A 7,922-nucleotide genomic window follows, 5' to 3' on the forward strand; every position below is an offset into this window, starting at 1 on the left:
CCGCCTCAGCCTCCCAAAGTGCTGGGATTACAGGCGTGAGCCACCACGCCTGGCCCCCAATTTTAATTAAACACGTAACATAAGCATGAAAAGGGACTGCTTCCCAAAATATTAACAATGATTACAGATGTCTAGTTTATAGACAACCTTTCAAACAAATACTGTTTCATAAGAATCCAGAACTTCCATTAAGGAATCGTCTGGATAATCAATTCTTTTCTTTTCTTTTCTTTTCTTTTGGGACAGGGTCTCACTGTCACCCAGGCTGGAGTGCAGGGGCATGAACATGGGTCACTGCAGTCTCCAACTACTAAGCTCAAGCTATCCTCCTGCCTCAGCCTCCCAAGCAGCTGGGACCACAGGTGTGCGCCACCATACCTGGTTAATTTTTTTATTTTTTGTAGAGACAGGACTTCACCATGTTGCACAGGCTGGTCTTGAAATAATCAATTTTTAACATATAATGGGTTTTACAAATTAGTGAAGTTATTAGTTTCTTTTACCACCATGCTTTTACCTTATGTGAACAATGATTTGACTTGCACTGGATCCCAGACACTACTCCAAAAGAACACCCGCAGCACCACTGGCTTCTTCAATTTACAAGTCAGGATACACTTCTGAAATGAGAGAAAATAAGTAGTGATAAAATGGCCACCCAAACGCAGATTCTGTTACTGATGCTTGAAATCTAGAAACACAAACCCTACTTTAGCCCTCATCTTTACTCCAAAAGGACCCAAGCTTTTCTCTCAAAGTATGAGATAGTCTGCCTCTGTCTGACATGTTTTCATCCATCCAACCTCCTATAGTATGGAAAGCAGAAACCTTCCTTCCTGTAACCTGACACTTTCACTGGCAGTATTTCAGGTGCTAAGGTTTTCATTATGCAAGACTAATTTACAAGTTCCATAAAACTCAACCTGGTAAACCTGACAAGAATCAGATGTTTAAAATAAGACAGAAATGAACAGAGGTATACTAAAATGAACTTAACAAATGCATTTCAAGGTAAAATAACTCCCCGTACCCACCCATAAAAGCACAAAAATTCCCTTCTGCTCCAGTTGTCTATTCCCAGATCTATGAACATAGTCATACATCAAAGCTCTGTACAATGTTTTCCAAAAGAAATAGGAAAATCAAGTTCCAAGACCAGCAAGTTCATGTAAGTAATCAGATGTCCTCACTCCTGGCTTATCAAAGCTTTGTTGTTATTCATATTACTATAACGAAAGGCCGGGGCAGCGGCTCACGCCTGTAATCCCAGCACTTTGGGAGGCCGAGGAGGGCTGATCACAAGGTCAGGAGATCGGGACCATCCTGGCTAACACAGTGAAACCCTGTCTCTACTAAAAACATAAAAACTAAATTAGCCGGCCACAGTGGCAGGCATCTGTAGTCCCAGCTACTCAGGAGGCTGAGGTGGGAGAGTGGCGTGAACCCAGGAGGTGGAAGCTTGCAGTGAGCTGAGACTGCACCACTGCACTCCAGCCTGGGGGACAGAGTGAGACTCCGCCTCAAAAAAAAAAAAAATTCTGTAGTCCCAGCTACTCGGGAGGCTGAGGCAGGAGAATGGCGTAAACCCGGGAGGCGGAGCTTGCAGTGAGCCGAGATCCCGCCACTGCACTCCAGCCTGGGCGACAGAACTAGACTCCATCTCCAAAAAAAAAAAAAAAAAAAGAATTACTAACAGGATACGACTGTCTTATCTAGACGAGGCTTAGTATTCAGATCCTTTACCAAATAACAATGTCAATATGTATTTACTTAGTTGATACAAGTACAAATATAGCACTTTCAAAAACTCATTCAAAATACTTTTGCATGTCTTCTTGCTATTTATTCTTCTAATTCAGCCTAAGTTACATCAGTCAAAACTTCTTTCCCCCAATTCCTCACTCCAGAGGCACAGGGGGCTCACATCAGTCAGCTCTGCCTAGCTAGTGAGGGAAAACTCATGTCTGCCACAGGACTGCAAACTGCTCTTATACGCTGTAACATGCTGAATTTAAAAAGCAATCTATTCCAGGCCGGGTGCGGTGGCTCACGCCTGTAATCCCGGTACTTTGGGAGGCCAAGGCAGGTGGATCATGAGGTCAGGAGTTCGAGACCAGCCTGGACAACATAGTGAAACCATGTCTCTACTAAAAATACAAAAATTAGCCGGGCATGCTGACACATGACTATAACCCCAGCAACTCAGGAGGCTGAGGCAAGAGAATCCCTTGAACTCGGGAAGCAGAGGTTGCGGTGAGCCAAGATCATGTCACTGCATTCCAGCCTGGGTGACAGAACAAGACTCTGTCTCAAAACAACAAAAAAACACAATCGTTTCCAATACATCCATCTTTCCCTCTAATTCTAACCAGATGGCGAAAGTACACACACAAATCTCCCATTTTATTACCCCATCATATTTCCTTTCTATTAATTAACCTATCGGCAAGAATTTTAATCATTTCAACAAGTTTTCAATTCCCCATTGTTGCAATGAGTGGAAAAGCAAATCTGAGGCTCTGGCCTTTAGTTACTCTGTGACAGCAAAGACACACCTGAAACCCTGAGTCACCCCTGACACTACAGTTGCCCTCCTCCCACTAAGCCTGTCCTGAATGTCATCTGGCCAGCCACAGGCATACTTGTCAGCTTCTATCTCCTGAACCTCCTTTGGCCAAACAGCAGTGTATTAGCAAGGAGACTCCACGATAGACCCTCTTCCCTTCTACACATTACTAATTGTCCACTTACTCAACAAATAATTTATTAAGTACTGACTACATGCCAGGCACTATTCCAGACACTGGAGGTTCAATGATTTAAAAGTCCCTTCATGCCTGGAACTGACATTCTAGAAAGCAGATGGGGGCACATGGAGGAGTAAGAGTTACAATTTTATATCGAGTATTGAGGGAAGGCCTTTCTAATGAGACAGCTGAGCAGAGACTGGAAGAGAGAGTATACTGGGCTTAAATCTGAGGAAAGAGCAAATGCAAAGACCCTAGGAAGGAAACATGCTTGGCTGTCTGAGGAAGAGACAAAAATAAGAATGTCTGCAAAGTTGGCTGGGCGCATTACCTGAGGTTGGGAGTTCAAGATGAGCCTGACCAATGTGGAGAAACCCCGTCTTTACTAAAATACAAAATTAGCCAGTCATGGTGTCTGGTGCCTGCAATCCCAGCTACTCAGGAGGCTGAGGCAGGAGAATTGCTTGAACCCGGGAGACAGAGGTTGCAGTGAGCCAAGATTGTACCACTGCACTACAGCCTGGGCAACAATAGCAAAACTCCATCTCAAAGAAAAAAAAAAAGGAAAAAAAGAATGTCTGCAATGCAAAAAGTTACCAACGATCTGTCGGTAGATCAGGTCAGAAACATGGCTGAATGGACAGGGCCTTGCAATCATCGTAAGGACTTTGGTTTTCCTCTGGGTAATGAGGGCAGCCACTGGAGTGTTTAAGAGCATAAAATAGAAGCATAATTATGTTTCAAAGTACCACAAACTGCAATGACACATGCTGGCTGCTGAGTGGAGAACAGATTTTAATGGACCACGAATAGAAGAAATTAGTAGACAATGCCCAAAATAATCCAGGCAGGCGGATGTGGCAGCTCACACCTATAACCCCAAAATTATGGGAGGCTGAGGCAGGAGAATTGCTTGAGCCCAGGAGACAGAGGCTGCAGTGAGCCACGTTCACACTACTGCACTCCAGGCTAGGTGACAGAGCAAGACTTTGTCTCAAAAAAGAATAAAATAATAATAATAATGACCCAGATAAAGGACAACAGTGCCTTAGACCAGAGTGTCACTCAGAATGCTCCCAGGTTCCACACATTATTAGACCTTAAATAACGATACGGTTTCCAAATCCAAACAAAAGGTAAACACTAACATTCTAGGACCATATCATTTTTATCTCCTATGGTAAACAAGATTGATTTTTTTTTTTCCTTATCTCACCTCATGTACCCCTGGTAATTTTTTTTTTTTGAGAGACGGAGTCTCACTCCCTCGCCCACGCTGGAGTGCAATGGTGCAATCTCAGCTCACTGCAACCTCCGTCTCCCGGGATCAAGCAATTCTCCTGCCTCAGCCTCCCTAGTAGCTGGGATTACAGGCATGCACAACCACACCCAGCTTTTTTTTTTTTTCGTTTTTTTGTATTTTTAGTAGAGACAGCGTTTCACCATGTTAGCCAGGCTGGTCTCAAGCTCCTGACCTCAAATGATCTGCCCGCCTCAGCCTCCCAAAGTGCTGGGATTACAGGCATGAGCCACTGCGCCTGGCCTGGCAATCTTTTTTTTAATTAAATAGAGACAAGTTCTCACTATGTCGCCCAGGCTGGTTTCGAACACCTGCCTTCAAATGATCCACCAGCCTCAGCCTCCCAAAGTGTTGGGATTACAGTGTGAGCCACAGCACCCGGCCCCTGGCAATCTTTTATTGAGAACTACAGAACATAAGGAAACACCTTGCCCACTCTTGTGAACCTGAGGTCAAAGCCAGTCCTTTAAACCACCAGGCGTAACAAGTTTATGTAATACTTGAGGACTAATGTGTTCTTGTTTCAAAAGCATGATGATAGCAATTAAAAAGTGAAAAAAAGAAGACAGTGTCTTCTATTCAAGTTAACCCAAAGTATCTAATGAATAACAAAATGTAATCTCAGCTATTCCCTGCTGGAAAAACAAAATACTAAGAATAAGATAACGACAGCTGAGCAAATAAGCCCTTAGGTTTTACCACAGAAAACTGCAATGTCTGCTCTAGGTAGTTTTCATGGTATTAGTGGAAACCAAGATTGATTCAAGACTGATAAAATTACTACACATGGGTTTGGAAAGAAAACAGATCATGATCTTCCAAATGAGTCATGTATACAGAGCCTTCTGTAATAGGGGATAGCAATTATGGCACACAGACCAAATCTAGCCCAATGTCTGCTTTTGTACCATCCATGAGCTAAGAATGGTTTTTGTTTTAAAATTTTTTTTTAATCAAAAGAATACTTCAGGCCGAGCGCAGTGGCTCATGCCTGTAATCCCAGCACTTTGGGAGGCCAAGGAGGGCAGATCACAAGGTCAGGAGATCGAGATCATCCTGGCTAACACAGTGAAACCCTGCCTCTACTAAAAATACAAAAAATTAGCCGGGCGTGGTGGCAGGCGCCTGTAGTCCCAGCTACTTGGGAGGCTGAGGCAGGAGAATGGCGTGAACCCAGGAGGCGGAGCTTGCAGTGAGTCGAGATGGCGCCACTGTACTCCAGCTTGGGTGACAGAGCAAGACTCCATCTCGGGGAAAAAAAAAAGGAATACTTCATTACAAGTAAAAATTATACAATATTCCAACTTCTTTTTATCCCCCATATCAGCTGCTGGGCTAGAGAAATTCCAATTTACACACCCATAAACAATTTTATAGGAACAGTCACATTCATTTACATATGGCTACCTGCACACTAAGACAGGAGATCTGAGTAACTGCAACAGGGACTGCCTTCAGTGGTCTCACTGCTTTGCTACTACAAATTGCAGTGACACAGTTATAACTCAACAGCATAGGCAGTATCACATTTTATTATTTTTAATTACCAGTGCATATCCATCATATCAAAACAAGAAAAGCAGACGTTGATGTTACCCTTTTAAAGCACAGTGTGAAGTGTGGATCATTTTGTTATTGAATTTGATGGCAAATTATTGTGTTTATTATGAAATGACACCACAGATATGCCAAAAATACAACATACATTGATATTACAAAACTAAGCACTCATCACAATATTCCCAACTTACAGGAAAGCAAATGATGGTAAAAAATATGTGTAGAGAAGAAAAGGACTTAGTTGGAAAAATTGACAAACGTTGTGAAAATGTAAGGTTATTTATCAGCAGTTTCTCTGCAGATTTTTTTTTTCTTGAGACATGGTCTCCATCACCTAGGCTGGAGTGTAGTGCTGAGAAAAAGAAGGTGAATGTCCTGACTTGCCCTACCACACAGCAGTTTGATGAATCAGAAGCAGTAAAATTTTATCTTTCTTGAAAAGCTCAGGGCTGAGTATCAAATTTTTCAACAAGAACCACCCTTAACCACTATTATTGTTGTGGATACCAAATAGCTTTGGAAGTTAGCTTTTGTTGCAGACTTGATAATGTTTCTTAATGAATTCAATTTAAAATTACAAGGACCTGGCACAGTAGCTCACATCTGTAATCCCAACACTTTGGGAGGCCAAGGTGGGAGGACAGCTTGAGGTCAGAAGTTTGAGACCTGCCTAGTGAACACAGCAAGATCCAACTCCACAAAAAAAAAAAAAAAAAAAAAAAATTAGCTTCACTCAATGATGTACGCCTGTGGTCCCAGCTATTAAGGAGGCTGGGACAGGAGGCTTGCTTGAGCCTAGGAGTTTGAAGTTGCAGTGAGCTACAACCTCACCACTGTACTCCAGACTAGGTGACAGAGGGAGACTCTGTCTCAAAGAAATAAAATACAATTAGAAGTCAAAATAGCACTTCTATGGGAAACACATACTGTGATAAAATAATACTAATGACAATAAATGTTTCGATTTTAAGAAATGTCAAATTACTTTATTCACTTCTCATACTGTCAAAAGTTGAACAAGAAGTGGTATCTCCATCCCCACACAAATTTGAAGCAGATTTTCTGAACTCAAACTACAGTTCCAGCATATTTCCAGTCTCAATGCATGTGTAAAGTAAATCTCCATATTTCAAAATCTGTCTAACTGTGCAGCTAAGGAGCTTCCATCTAATCTTCAATTGGAAGTGATTTATCTGCAATGTTACGGTATGCTAAAAGAGAAATATCAAGAATCTAACACACTTCTGTGCCTTCCAAAAGATAAATCTGCTCAATTAAAATCACATGCTCACAGATTAATATAAGTATTTGGCAGTACCCATCTGCGTGAAGACATTTTCAAAGATGACACATACAAAACTTCACGACAAATCAGCATTAACAAAAATATTTGCCCTCAATTTTGAAAGGCAATGCTAACTTGGAGCCCCAATTAGGTGAAATTGTATTCCCCAAAAGCAGAATTCCATTCTTATAGACCTGTTATTATAAAAATTATACTCATTATTTACATTTACAGATACATATATGCATATCTACAGATATCTTTTGAGACAGAGTCTCACTCTGTTACCCAGGCTGGCGTGCAGTGGCGTGGCCTTGGCTCAGTGCAACATCTGTCCTACAGGTTCAAGAGATTCTTGTGCCCTCAGCTTCCCGAGTAGCTGGGATTACAGGCATGCGCCACCACACCTGGCTGATTTTTTGTATTTTTAGTAGAGACGGGGTTTCGTCATGTTGGCCAAGCTGGTCTTGAACTGACCTCAGGTGATCTGCCTGCCTTAGCCTCCCAAAGTGCTGGGATTGCAGGTGTGAGGCACTGTGCCCAGCCTGATCATTGTATTTTGAAATAAAAACTTTGTGCAAATTTGTTTTCTCTCTTGTCATGTAAGTACCCACATAGTAGTCTCAACTCTGCCTCTTGGCCAGCAAAGCCTAAAGTACCTGACCCTTTGGAGAGAAAGATTGTCAACCCATTTTCTTCATCATTTGTCTAACAAATGCATTTAGTACAGATGACCAATAAGAATAAACCCTGGCCAGGCACAGTGGCTCACGCCTATACTTTGGGAGGCCAAGGCAGGTGGATCACTTGAGGTCAGAAGTTCCAGGTCAGCCTGACCAACACGCTGAAACCCCGTCTCTACTAAAGCACACAATTAGCGCGGCATGGTGGCACATGCCTACAATCCCAGTTACTTGGGAGGCTGAGTCAGGAGAATTGCTTCAACCCAGGAAGCAGAGGTTGTGTGAGCCAAGATCATGCCACTGCACTCCAGCCTGGGCAACAAGAGCAAAACTCCATCTCAAAAAAA

General features: G+C 42.5%; 1 protein-coding gene across 2 annotated transcripts in view; it reads right to left on the reverse strand.

Annotated features, from left to right (window-relative positions):
- The window catches only part of THRAP3 (thyroid hormone receptor associated protein 3), a 99,084-nt gene that overhangs the window by 60,256 nt on the left and 30,906 nt on the right, over positions 1-7,922 (reverse strand). For both annotated transcript variants that reach the window (XM_011955313.1, XM_011955314.1), the window contains one exon: positions 518-620. The gene's annotated coding sequence lies outside the window, so the exon portion shown is untranslated. The remainder of the gene's footprint in view (positions 1-517; positions 621-7,922) is intronic.

Source organism: Colobus angolensis, unplaced genomic scaffold, assembly GCF_000951035.1.
Source record: "Colobus angolensis palliatus isolate OR3802 unplaced genomic scaffold, Cang.pa_1.0 Scaffold4, whole genome shotgun sequence".
NCBI classification, from domain to species: Eukaryota; Metazoa; Chordata; class Mammalia; order Primates; family Cercopithecidae; genus Colobus; species Colobus angolensis.